General features: G+C 41.1%; 1 pseudogene; it reads right to left on the minus strand.

Moving 5' to 3' along the window:
• Nucleotides 1–9,010: 9,010 nt before the first annotated feature.
• LOC137504670 (serine/threonine-protein kinase SBK1-like) lies at nucleotides 9,011–12,181 on the minus strand (annotated as a pseudogene).
• Nucleotides 12,182–14,847: the final 2,666 nt, after the last annotated feature.

The raw sequence follows: 14,847 nt of genomic DNA on the forward strand, positions 1-14,847 counted from the left end.
TTTGACACCCCCTCAGTGGACGTCACCCGAAGCGCAACGCCCCCCTGCGCCCTATTAAAGGGATGCCACTGCTTGGTGATCTATTTTGCTTACCATTGATTTAAATGGAGTCTGGAGCCTTGAGCAATGTTTGCTGGGCTTTAATTTTTTTTTTGACAATTTTTTTACTGCAACTTTTTTTTTTTTTCATCATGGTTTCCGCATGTTTAATTACCTGATTATGCATGTTTCCCCATTTTTTTTCTGCATATATTCCACATGCAGAAAACAGGTGGAAATTATCACTGCCGAAAATATAGCGCCCTTAAATCCCTTAGGTCAGAAACCCACTGAGCGATTTTTCTGAGTGCTTTGCGATTTGAAAACTCTTGCTAATGTAAAGCTATGGGGGTGATCCCACTTGAGCGATGTGATTTTTAAAAAAAATCCCCCATAGCATTGCATTAGCAAGAGCTTTTTCAAATCACTAGCGATTAGAAATCGCTCCTAGTGGGTTTCTGGCCTTAGGCCTGGAACCCACTACAAAACGCTATCGCTAATCACAATCACTAGCGTTTTGTATGAACGGTTTGCAAGCGATTTCATGAGCATTTTCAGTAGCGATTTTAAAGTGTATTCAATTTGCCAGCGGTTGTGTAGTAATTTGCGATTTTAATTCTGATTTGGTCCTTTCAATTTTGTTAGTGTGCAGTAACTTCAAAACGCTAGAAATCGCTCTGTGTAGGTTTTGATGAGTGATTATGCCAGCGTTTATATACTTTACATTTCAGAAACGCTAACGCTAAAAATGCTGCATGTCCTGCGTTTTGCAATTTGGTAATCGCAATCTCTCCAGTGGAATTTAGCCCATCCATTATCAGCTTAGCGTTTAGGGAAATCGCTAGTGGTTTGAATCGCTCCCTAAACGCTCAGAAAATCGCTCTAGTGGGTTTGAGGCCTTACTGCAAGTGTGATTGTGAATAGAGCCCAATATAATAATCTAGATTAGAAGCAGATTTTTGCTATAGATCACCCAAGTAAGGATGATCAGTGAGATGCAAATACTTACAAAATTATACACATTTTTATGCAAATATATGCAGCCTGAAAAAGGACCAATCAGTTTAAACCTGGGTTTAAATTGATTGGTCCATTTTCAAGCTGAATAAATTTGCATACAAATTTGCAAATATTTGCATATCTGTGATCATCCCTACTCCAAAGCAGAAACTCAAATAATCCTGCATCAACTTAAAATAGCATCTTACTGACCATCTCCAGTAGTTGATTCTTTTGACTGGTCCATTTTTGATCTGCATACATTTGCATAAAATGAACATAAAATTTGTATCAACTTGACACTAGTAGCATCTCACTGATGGGGCTGATCAAAGATATGCAAATTCTTCTGAAATTATGCAAATTTTCATTCAAATGTATGCAGTTTGAAAATGGGCCAATCAATTTAAACCCAGGTTGATCGGTCCATTTTCAAGCTGCATATGTTTGCATAAAAATGTGCATCAATATATTTGATCATCCCTACTCACTGACCATCTCTAGACCAGAATGTGTGTAGAGGGTGGAACAGCAGTAGGGCAAATTCATGCAAATGTCTGCAATTGCATCTTGACTAGTCAAATTGAGGGCGCTTTTCTAGTTTAGGGGACCCAGCACGAAAACTTATAGGGAAGTTCCACTTTGAGACAACATCCTCTTGAACTGCTAGGTTTCAGATGGGTTGTAGTAAACTACACCTACACCAGGGGTCTCAAACTCAATTTACCTGGGGGCCGCAGGAGGCAAAGTCAGGATGAGGCTGGGCCGCATAAGGGAGTTCACGTGTCCCCGCCGCAAAACGAGGGCTGCAGAGCCCAGAAATCGCCCCGGGGGCAATCCGCCGGCATTTCCTGGAAGGGGCAGAGCTTTCAGCTTCAGCTCTGCCCCTCCTGACGTCAATCGCGGCGGATCGCCGCCTCTGCCCGCCCACTCTAAACATAAAAAAAAAAATTGGGAAAATAGGAAAAATTGCCCGGAATCTTCATACAGCCATATTACGGATGTATAGCGATCCCTGGCCAAAGCGCTGCCTTCTGCGTATGGACCCCCTGGAAACTCTGTCAGGAAATGTATTGCTCTTTCTTTTGATACATGTAAAATTACACTACCGTTAGGCTTGCTACTAAAAGTGACATTTACCGCATTTAAAAGTATACTATTTTCCTTCGAAACTTTAAAAACGATTTTCTCAAGAACTATAAGGTCTTTTTGAAAAATTGTTTTTTCCTCTTATTCCTAATGATCTCCTTAACATATCCTGCAAATTTAGGGTTTCTAGCATTTAAGGTGGATTTGCTATTAACCATTAAAGTCGGCGGGTTTTTAAATGTGTATTTTTTTCCTTTGCAACTTTAAAATCGATTTTCTCAAAAACTATAAGGCCGATTTGAAAAATTTTTTTTTCCTCTTGTAGCCACTGGGGGCCCCTACAAGCTCTGGGGCCCTGGGGCCACAAAATATTGTATCGCGGGCCGCAAATGGCCCGCGGGCCGCGAGTTTGAGACCCCTGACCTACACTATTCAGCCAATCACAATGCTTTGTGCTGTAGAGGGTGTTGTGATTGGAGATTGCACCAACTCAGATGCGTACATTTGAATACGGCGCTGGTAGACTTGGGCGCAGGATCCAGCTGTTAAATGGCTGGTCCTGCTTCTGCACAAGTCCGGGGCGTTTTAATTACTATTCCCCCTCCAGGCCGACATGGATAGTGGGGGAATGAAATAATTTGGCTTCCAGCGATTGCTGGAGGCCGAATTATTGTGTTTTTTAAACAACTTCGGCTCCGTCTACTGACGGAGCCGACCTTCCTCACTGAGCGCCGCTATAGACTGATTCCTATTACAGTCTATGGCGGCGCTGGCTGCGCCCAAAGCTAGCAGCGCTGAAAAGCACTGCTCCGACTCAGATTACCTCAACTCAGTATTATTAGCATGGCAAGACTATATAAACTCTGTCTATCGCTGCAGAAGATGTCGGCGCTATATAAATATCTCATGGGCTATCCATAGACAGTGGGGATGATTGAGATGCAAATATTTCTGTAGCTTAGAATGAAGCTGAGGTGTTGCCCATTTTCAAATGATACATTTGTATAAAAAAAAGAACACAATTCTGCATCACCTTGGAAATATTTGCATCTCATTGATCACATGTCAATGTGTTCAGTCCTTAAAGGGGAACTGAAGTAAGAGGTATACGGAGGCTGCCATATTTATTTCCTTTTAAGCAATACCAGTTGCCTGGCAGCCCTGCTGGTCTATTTCTCTGCAGTAGTATCTGAATAACACCAGAAACAAGCATGCAGCTAGTCTTGTCAGATCTGACAATGTCAGAAACACCTGATCTGCTGCATGCTTGTTCAGGGGCTATGGCTAATAGTATTAGAGGCAGAGGATCAGCAGGGCTGCCAGGCAACTGGTATTGCTTAAAAGGAAATAAACATGGCAGCCTCCCTATACCTCTTCAGTTCCCCTTTAAAGCAGACCCAAACCAAACCTTTTTTTTTAATTCAAAATATTTTGCACCACTCTGACACATACAAAGATAAATAAACACTCCTTCAAGCCTATGAGCATTTCAATTCATGCTTTTCACCCTTCTCTTTTTCATTATTAGAGTTATACAGGTGGCAGCCATTAGCAATTTCTCCTTTGCCGGATACCTTTAACGCCACCAGTTTGCCGGATTTTGTCCTGGCAATATGAAAGGAAGGGAGGGGTTCCTCCAATAAATGTAAAATATATTTTATATTTGTCATCATGGAGCTGAAAAAAGGCTTTTTATTATAATTTAGAAAATAGATTTTATTTCTGAAATCTTGTATTTTTAATTTGGGTCCACTTTAAAGCCTGACATACACTTTAAGGCCTGGAACCCACTACACTTTGCAAAGTGCAGTCGCTAGCGGTTTTAATTAGCGTTTTGTAAGCGATTTAATTAGTTTTTTCTGGCGATTTTGGTAGTGATTTTAGAGTGTAAGCTTTTCGCCGGCGATTGTGATAGATATTTTAATTCTGATTGGTTGTTTCAAATTATTTTTTTTATTTTTTTTAGTTTGCAGTAATTTCAAATCATGCACAAAGCGCTATGTGTAGCGAGATTAATGAGCGATTTGCCAGCGCTTATATACTTTGAAGCACAAATGCTCCCAATATGCTGCATGTCCTGCGAATAGGATTTTGCTAATCGCAATCGCTACTGGGGAATTTGTTACATTTATTTACATTGGCAGAATGTTTAGGGAAATCGCTAGCGATTTAAAGCACTCCCTAAGGGCTGGAACCCACGAGCGTTTTTTTGAGCATTTTGGCAGCGCTGCGATACGCTAGCGTTTTGCCAAAACGCTCAGCTGATAATGGATGGGGCAACTTCCACAGGAGCGTTTGCGTTTCCCAGAAACGCAAATGCAGGACATGCAGCATTTTGGGAGCGTTAGCGCTTCAATGTAAAGTATTGAAACGCTAGCAGAAACGCTCAGCAAAACCTAAACTGAGCGTTTTTGCTAGCGTTTGCGGTTCAGCACACTGTAACAAAATTAAAAATTCACAGGACCAATCAGGATAAAAATGCGAAACGCAAAACGCTACACAACCGCTGAGCAAAAAAATACAATGTTACAAACGTGACCGAAAACGCGCATGAATCCGCTTGCAAACCGCTCAGACAAAACGCTAGCGGTTGCGTTTGCGGATTTCAGTGGGTTCCAGGCAGAGGCGGCCTTAAAGTATGCGGGGCCTGGGGCGAGTGTCATATGCGGGGCCTAGAAATGCAGACACACACACACACACACACACGCACACACGTACACACACGTTAGCGCTCTCGCCTTGCAGCGCTGGTTCCCCAGTTTGAATCCCAGCCAGATCAACATCAGCAAGGAGTTTGTATGTTCTCCCCGTGTCTGTGTGGGTTTCCTCCAAGCACTCCGGTTATGAATGAAATTATTAGATTGTGAGCTCCTCTGAGGACAGTCAGTGACATGACTATGTACTCTGTAAAGTGCTGCAGAAGATGTCAGTGCTATATAAATACATAATAATAATATGGTAGGACATTAGATTATGATTATGGTAGGATTAGATTGTGAGCTCCTCTGAGGACAGTCAGTGACATGACTATGTACTCTGTACAGTGCTGCAGAAGATGTGTGAGGAAGAAAGGGGGGGTTTGGACTGCAATATATGATAGAAAAGATTGCATTATGGCAGAGAGGGGAGATGAAAAAATAGAGAATGTGATGGGGAGGAAAGTTTAAAGACAAGAGGTCTCAGCTGAACCGTTTATGTTGGACAAGCTGCAGAGGAAAGACAAGTGAACGATCAGCAGCAGCCCCCATTCCCCCTCCCTCCGGTAATTGATCTTATCTTTATTGCAGCTGTCTGCAGTTATCTTAGAATTCCCCTTACTTGCCTGTGAAGGCTTCAAAACTTTTTCTGCAGCTCTGGAATCCTCTTGAATCTCCCGCAGTGTTGAGACAGGCAGCCCGGAGAGGAAGGGGGCGTGGCTGCAGGACACACAGCTTCGTAACAGGGAGGAGGGGGAGGACTCGGGGAGCGACAGGCTGCAGCAGGCATAGACATCACTGTCTGTGAGAAGCCTGCAGCGTCATCACCTCCCTCTGCTTCCTTACATCCCCGACCGTCAGATACAGCTGTCATGGCTGCCCGCAGCTTCCTGCAGCAATCTCTGAAGCAGGACTGCTGCGGATCGGATTGGATCAGGTGGTCTGCTGTCTGCACGGCTCCTCAGAGGGTGCGGGGCCCTCTTCAGGTGCGGGGCCTGGGGCGATTGCCCCACTGCCCCCCCCCCCCCCCCCCCCCTCAAAGGCTGGCTCTGGTTCCAGGCCTAAATGCTCAAAAAGCAGCCTATTGGGTTCCAGCCATCAATTTTGATTGGCCAATCACTTACAAATGCTACCACCTCCATGTAGTATGGGAGTCACCAGATTTTGAACTACTATGAACAGAATGTGTAGGTAAACCCCATACTATAAAGAGGTGATAAAATTAGCAAGTGATTGGCCAATCATCATAATTTAAATTGTGTATCAGGTTTTAGTCTCAATCTTCTGCGCAGTCTTCAACCCATGTGGTGCGTCGACACACAACAGAAGGATGACTTTATTCATTGTCCCAGCATTTGGTCACACCCAGTCCTTGAAGTAGGATTAGCTATACTAAGCCAGAGGGAAAAAAAACACATAAGTAGATAAAGACTTGATCTACTTGCATAACACATATTGTACTGTCCACGTTCTGATTTCAGTGATGTTCACTGTGCTAATGGCAGTAAAATCACCTGTAGCTAAGTGCTACCGTTTTGCGATTCGTAGTGTGAGTAGACCCCCAAGAAACTTCAGTTATCTATGCAAAAGAGCCTCTGAGCTCTCCAACCAAACTTGGGTGGCTGTTTTCTGGAGCACTTATACATCAAAGAAACACTAATGCACTCCAGTGTGAACTAGGCCTCACACTAATGCACCCCAGTGTGAACTAGGCCTCACACTAATTTAGTGTCAGTGTCAGCCTCTTCCTATATCGCTGGCAATGCCAAGATTCTTCATTTTGGGGTATTTTAGCTCCGATTTGATGTAGTTCTGATTTTCATTTGATCTTTAAGTGGTTTGAAACTCAACATTTCTTCTTTGTTCTCAGGCCTAGTTCACACTGGGGTGCATTAGTGTGAGGCCTAGTTCACACTGGGGTGCATTATTGTGAGGCCTAGTTCACACTGGGGTGCATTATTGTGAGGCCTAGTTCACACTGGGGTGCATTAGTGTGAGGCCTAGTTCACACTGGGGTGCATTATTGTGAGGCCTAGTTCACACTGGGGTGCATTTCAGGAGCGATTCAGTGATCAGTGACAATCAGCAAAGTGCTGTAACAATATATCCCTATGGGACCGTTCTCAGTGCAGCGTTTACAAATGTGCTGTACGCAGCATGTCGGCTGTGATCGTGTTGCGATTCTCGTTCCCCTGCAAAATGAAATGGCTGAAAAATCACCCCAAAAAAGTGCACCGCAAATCGCAGTCTCTAGGTGATTGTTTGCAATGTAAGTTTGAACAAGCCCTGAGCAGGGGCATAACTAGAAATCCCCGGGCCCCCCTGGAAGAAAAAATCTGCCCCCCCCCCTCCCTAGAGCCTGCTCAGGGACTTTGGGGGGCAGGAGGGGTCGCAGCATAAGAGGAGAGCATGGCCGCAGATCGGTGGGGAGGGGGGACATTCCCCCCCCCCCCCACACCTTGGGCTCTCCTCTCAGCGCTCCCCTCCTGCAATCTTTAGTGACAGTGGGCAGCGGCAGCGGCAGGATAACACATACCTCCTTCGCCCCGGAGTTCTCAGATGTCTAATAGCTTCATGTCACTTCCTGTTTACACAGGAAGTGACATGAAGCACTTACTTGATCGGAGACCTCCGGGGCGAAGGAGGTATGTGTTATCCTGCCGCCGTCGCTGCTGCTGCCCACTGTCACTAAAGAGTGCAGGAGGGTAGCGCTGAGAGGAGAGCCCGAGGTGAGGGATGGGGGGGGAATGTCCCCCCTCCCCACCGATCTGCGGCCATGCTCTCCTCTTATGCTGCGACCCCTCCTGCCCTCCAAATCTGCCCCAAGTGGGCCCTAGGGAGGCCCCGGGCCCCCTGTGGAGGCAGGGGCCGCATCTCCTATTGTTACGCCGGTGGCCATAAGATAGCTGATAGAATGATTCACTCCCAGTGGCTTCTGCTAAAACCTGATCTGTATAGCTCAGAAATGTCTGTGCATTTTCTGATCTAACTAATCTCACTTTAAAGTGAACCCAAGGTGAGAGGGACATGGAGGCTGCCATATTTATTTCATTTTACACAACACCAGTTGCCTGGCAGTCCTGGTCATCTAGTGGGATGCAGTAGTGTCTGAATCACACCAGAAACAAGCTTGCAGCTAATGTTGTCAGATACACCTGATCTGATGCATGCTTGTTCAGGGTCTATGGCTAAAAGTATTAGAAGCGGAGGATCAGCAGGATAGCTAGGCAACTGGTATTACTTAAAGCAGTAGGATTAGCTATACTATGCCAGGGGAAAAAAAACACATATGTAGATCAATACTTGATCTACTTACATAACACATGTATTATACAGTCCACGTTTTGATTTCAGTGAATGTTATTTAGTAAATTAAGAGAATTCTGTTCCTGGTGGGAACCATGTCTTTTGCCCACAGTTTAGGCTAACTCGTGATGTCATTTCTGCCCTTTACTTTTTTTCTTTTCTCCTCCAATGGCTGAGTCGCCTCAGCCTTGCTTGTGTTAGGGCCCATTTCCACTAGACACAAATTCGTATCACAATTTTCCACAATGGCTCCACAACCAATGCATATCAATACAGTACTTTCCATTGAATTCAGGTGAGCCATTGCAGAGCGATGCGATGTGCTGGGGCGAAATATGGATTGCATGCTGCAGATCTCTGCAGCACGCCTCCGATTCCCCTTAGTGGTCACAAACAGCCACATCCGGACTTCCGGAAAACAACTGGAAGACACCCGCGTCTGTCTGCGATGTGAAAAGACAGATGCAGAAAGCATCCGGCTAAGGGAAACCGACTCCTAATGTAAACTGTAGTGTTATCTAGGAAGAAATTCAACATGACTAGAAAGTGTATTTATTAAAAGTCAACAATAAAGTAAATAAATACAATAAATATAATTCAATAAATTAGTAAAAGAAAAACAGAAAAAAAGTTGTGGCTATGTGACTGCGGCAACCTCTTGAGGGTCCAAATCCACAGTCACATTGTCTGTTAGAAGCAGCAGTGTGTTGACTGCGGGGTCAGAACCAGAGTTGCTCACAATGATGTACTCTGTCTCCAGCACCCTCCACAACAATATACTCCTGTTCTACTATCAATTGTCCATCATAGAGCACCATGCCAGCCACCTCCTCCTCCGTCTCCACAATTGCAGTGTCCTTTTGGGGAACATTTTCAGCAGTCTAGGCAACTTCTAAGAAAGAGTTAACCACTCCCACAGGTCCTCTGTTGGTGAGGTCTCTTCTGAGGAGCACATCAAACATCTCCATAGCTGGCCTACTGAATCTCTGCCAGCTTTTAGGTGTTGGAATCATCCCTGCATGAACTTGCCACATAAAAAAGTCTTTAAAATATAGATCAGCAACCAGAGGCCTTTCCCATGGAAAACATCCGGTCAATACAAGGTATAAAAGAACACCAAAGGCCCAGGTGTCCACAAAAGAACCCAGGACCAATAGCTCATCATGTTGAAGTTCATAGAGTTCCGGGGACATAAAAGTGTTGACCGGGTACATGGGTGTGACTGGTGTCCCGGCCAGCTGGGCAAGTCCAAAGTCACTTAACTTTACATGAGAACATAACTCGTCCATGAGGAGGATGTTGTCTGGTTTGAGGTCTCTGTGCACCAACCCTTTGCTGTGCATGTATGCCAAGGCCTCGCTGACTTGATGTGCACATCGCTTGGCCATATCCTCCGGGATGCCAACCTGGACAAGAAGAAACAAAATTAATGATCTGAAACTTTTTGAAAAGCATAAACATATCTATGCACATTTACCAATCTACAAATAATGCACCTAAAGTCATTGTTGCTAAATCATGGTAATTATGCACAAGGATAGTAACTGAAAAGTGTCTTACACTAATCATATCTGGGAAAATGGATTAAATATTGAAGCAAAAAAAAAAACCCTATGATGTAATGAATTGTATGTGTAGTACAAATAATTACTAAAACATTAGTAGCAAAGAAAAGTCTAATTTTTTCCAGTTATATAGCTATTTTCATAACATTGCATGATTCTCTAATATTTGCAGTTTACAAACTACTCTTTGCATTTTAAACTATGAAACAGAGCAGGCTAATGACCCTTTGAACTTTCCTCTGCAGTAAAGTGCTTCAGAAAACAGCACTGTAGCCCACCCAAGTTGGGTCGGAGAGCTCAGAGAAGCTCCTTTGCATAGATAACTGAAGCTTCTTAAAGAGGAGCTGTCAGCCATACTATCTCAGAAACTCGAAACAATATGTATGTATGTACTGGAAACAATAGGAGACTCCTATCTGTGCTACTAATGTTCTGTTTCTTAGCTGTACTACACATAAAAAAGCGTTCTCTCATACGTTTATTTTCACTTCAGATTCCCTTTAACAACTACCCTGAGATAATACCCAGTCAGAGATCTATTAAGAAAATTATCAACATAAGTAGGAGGACAAAAATGTCTCATCGCCAAGGGGTGTATTAATTTGTCCATACAAAAATGTAAGAGAAAAAAATGTAACAGAAATGGTGGTTATTCCAATACGGAGTTATTTATAAGGTTGGTGACATCTATTTTTTTTTTCTTTTAGATTATTCAATAAGTAAGAACATTATGGACAGCAAATCAGTCACTGATAACTCATCAACCAAGAGGTATGCTACTAAAAGTTTTGGAACATAAATGTTAATTTTTTGACAGTATCTTGGTGTAGATTTGGTAGCCTCCATATGCAAAACACTCACTCAGCGATTTTTCTGCAAGTCGATGGAGCGTTTATTTTAAATGCAAGTGCAGCGCTAATGGATTAAAAAGTGCACTGCAGTGTGTCTCCGGCCTAAATAAAATGGAAATGAGAATAACTGGCCACTCCATAGTTATGTCAGCTAGTTCATGAAGTTTCCTTTGCTTACCCCACGCTGGATGAGGGAGTGGAGGGATCCAGCAGGTGCCCATTCCTGAGAAAATCCAAAATGTAGCCAGGATGTGTGTAAATTATTCCATCGTGACCACAGAGGAACATGGACACTGCGAGTTCATGGAAGAAAGCATCCCAACTGGTTCTATTTTTCTTCACCAATTTCAAGGCAACATGTGCACCTGTAATATATCAAAAGTTATAGTTAGATAGGAGTCATTCTGAGTGATGATAAACTCTTCGACATATTATTTTTAGGGTGGATTACCCAATTTTAATATCTACATTACTACTTTCAGCTTACCAAATGACAAATTTAACCAAATGCTACCTTGCTTCGTACAAGAAAGAGGAAATAAAAATCTCGAATTAGGTTCAAATACACCCAAATAGTGATGGGCTTGAATTTCGCATAGTCAGAATTTCGGATAATAATTTGCAATTACGGGGCAAAATCATAATGCAAAATTTCTGAAAAAAATTGTAATTTTGCATCGATATTAGCGGACAATAGCAAAGCCCTCTTACTTGTTACATCTAAAATTGCTAAGTATGTAGAGGGTAATATTGGGAACTAGTCAAAACTTTTTTTCAAAAAGACCTTGCAGTTTTTAAGAAAATTGATTGTACATTTGGGATAAAGGAAAAGTGCTTGGTATACTGCGTAAAATAACAGTTTGCTGTGGTACACCAAGTTTAAGAAGTATGTTTCCTTTATCCCAAATTTTAAATGCATTTTCTCAAAAAATACAAGGTCTTTTAAAAAAAAAGCCTTGTTTCCAACATTCCCCTTAACACATGTAGCAATTTTGGTGACAATCGCATGCATGGGGGCTTTACTATTAACTGCTACTAAACTCGACAGGAGATTACACATAATTACACAGAGTTATGCAAAATTACACATGGATTATGCAAACTCAATTGAATTTCCAAATCGTAATTATGAAGCTGTAATTGCAAAATTTGACATGAAATTTCACGTAATCGTAATTAACAGATTATGATCGTCACTACTCCCAAAGGCCACGGGTGTTACCACTGCAGTCCTTGCTGTTAGGCCTCTACTCCTATTAACCATGGCAGGCCAAGGACAGTGATCCACATGGATCTTACTGATCATCATCCACGTTTGCCTAAGTTTCATCTAAGAACACCGGTCACCATAGCCCAAAAAAATTAAAAATCTATTGGTATGACTAAAGATAGTAAAATGGTATATACGATACAATGTGAGATTGATCAGCATTGGCATATTTTCTATAAGTAATTTGTCTTTTCATTTAGAAAAATGGTTTGGTAGTTGTAAAATGCAAGTGTTAATAAAGAGTAGATCCTTACCTGTTGCCTTGTCCAGAGCCAAGACGACTTCACCATATGAGCCTTTCCCAAGAAACTCAATTACATCAAAACGATCATCAGAAGTTTTTTCTACTTCAAAACTGGCAGCCATTGTTGGTTCTTAATTCTGAAGAATGAGGAAGAGAGAACTACAACATTAATCATTATAAAACCTTAAAAAAATTCCAATACCTACATCTTTTATCCAGATCTAAAAAGTTTTGGCTACATTATAAGATCAATGCGTTTTATGCCATTCTGGGATTAGACAATACTACAAAATGTTATAAAGACTAACACAAAGGAGGGATCAGAAACTGGTCAATATAAATATTTGAGATAAAAAGGTTTAAATTTTGTATTATGTAAAGATTTGATTCCAACGTCTAGTTATTGATCAATTCCAGACTATTTGTAGCTGTGTGTGAGGAAATATTAGAAGTGTTTTTTCTGTCTGCATCCCTGGTGTGGACTTTACCATAACTTCCCACTTCATGATCATGAGATGTAATGGATGTTAAGTCATTTTCCAGTGGCCACAGACTGAAATAAAAACCTGAATAAAAAATGCATTATGGTTTGTGTTTCTATTATATACATTTACCGGTCTTTGGCAACCATCAAAGAAAAGGAGTAAAATTCTCCCAATATGGACACCCAGATCTATAAAAATACAGATGTAAGGCTGTAAGCACAGCAAATGTTTTAACATTTTAAATATAACATAGTAAAGATTGAAACACAAACAAAACAAATATAACATTTTTGTGTTTTTTTGTATTATTTTTTTTACAGCATCTTACTTTTACATACCTACTGCGAAATGTAGTTTCTGATGTTGTGCAAACGTACGTTTATGAAACATGGTTAGCTAAACTTTAACATTTAATTAATAGTTCATAATTCACTCAAAATTTTATAACATTTATAAAGCTTAAAATATTTAAGATACATTTCTCAGTGTCAAGAGTATGACTAGAAAATAGGAGTATCTTTATTTTTTTTATTTTATTATATTCTTTTTAAGACTATCTTGTTTTAAACTACCATCCTCCTAGCAAGATCTATAATTCCCATTCTGCAAGCACTAGAGCTGGACAATGGACATACTGTATAAAGCGTGCTTTAAAAGTTAAAGCAGAAAAACTTTTTGACCTCCTTCTGGGATATAATAAATTACCACTCTAACTAAAGCAGTTATTTAGTAAGTTAGAAAAAATACATTTAGGAAATAGAACTTACCTGAGCAGCAAGCAGTTGGAATGGTGGTTCTGGTCAGGTGGAGCAGGTGGACTCCACTAAGGAAAGCGCTTCACTACAGCTAGATGAGACAACCAGCTTCTGTAAGGTGCAGTCTTCACAAAGTGCTATCAGAGAGACCTTCAAGAAAGTGAATGGATCTCTAAAGGTTCTCTCCACCTTTTTATAGGTAAACTCAGGTTTCTAATCTTGAGGGCCTTCCTTGTCCAGACAAAAGATGTCTTCAAACCTCCATTGAGATATAAATTGAGGTGTGAACTTCAACTTCACCATTCATGGAGGCTCTTTTGTGGAGGTCCTAAGTGTGAAAATTTGTAGGCCACAATGGGTGGTGAGACATGGACACACCTTTGTTTTCACTTCTTTTGAATTGTTAATGTTGACAACTAGTGAGTTTATGACAATGTGTGACATGATTAAAACTCTGTCTCTCTGTATTTTCCTAAAAAAAAAAAAATGAGATTCCACCTGAAAGAGATTAAATGTTAAATAATATTTTTAGTTTTAAATGTTTACTTTTCTCTTTCTTCTTTATGTTCATCTTAGCTATGTCTACAACTATCACTAATCAACATGAACAATTATTATGTTATACCAAAACTCAACAGTTTTAACTGTATTAATGCAGAAATCTGATTTATACCAGCAGGAACCTTCTACTCTGCAGTCTGGCATCCTCCTTTCCCACCACATAGGACAGAACAGGTTGATCTGCAGTAGCCAAATAAGAAAGTACAGCTACTTGCTAAAACTGTCACCCAAAATAATCACCAATTGTTTTTGGGAGACTTTGCTGAGCATCTGTACACAGACTAACAATCACCTTTCCACATCAATTAACCCAAAACTGCGATTCTTAGGAAAATATATTCAAATACATTCTCAATTTCAATCTGCACTAATTACAGGAAGTTATTATTATTATTATTTCGTATTTATATAGCGCTGACATCTTCCGCAGCGCTGTACAGAGAATATAGTCTTGTCACTTAACTGTCCCTCAGAGGAGCTCACAATCTAATCCCTGCCATAGTTATGTCTATGTATGTATCATGTAGTGTGTTTATTGTAGTTAGAGTTGAGCCGAAATTTTCGTAATTTCGCATTAACATAATTACGCATGCGAAATTTGCGATTACGATGCGAAATTACGGTAGCGTAATTGCCTTTAAAATCGTAATTGAAAATACCATAAGCGTAATTTTCAACGCGTAATTTCGCGTTTCGTTCATGCCGTAATTTCGCATTAAACGCTACCGTAATTTCGCGTTAAACCGTAACGCTCCGTATAATGTAAAAAAGCCGCCGACTTTAAGGGTTAATAGCAAAGCCCCCTTAAATGCCAAGAGCCTCAAATTTGGAGAATATATTAAGGAGATCAGGAGGAATAAGAGGAAAATTTTTTTTTTCAAAAAGACCTTCTAGTTTTTGAGAAAATCGATGTTAAAGTTTCAAAGTAAAAATGTATACATTTAAAAACCCGCCGACTTTAACGGTTAATAGCAAAGCCTGCTTAAA

This window comes from Hyperolius riggenbachi, chromosome 4 (assembly GCF_040937935.1).
Source record: "Hyperolius riggenbachi isolate aHypRig1 chromosome 4, aHypRig1.pri, whole genome shotgun sequence".
NCBI lineage: Eukaryota > Metazoa > Chordata > Amphibia > Anura > Hyperoliidae > Hyperolius > Hyperolius riggenbachi.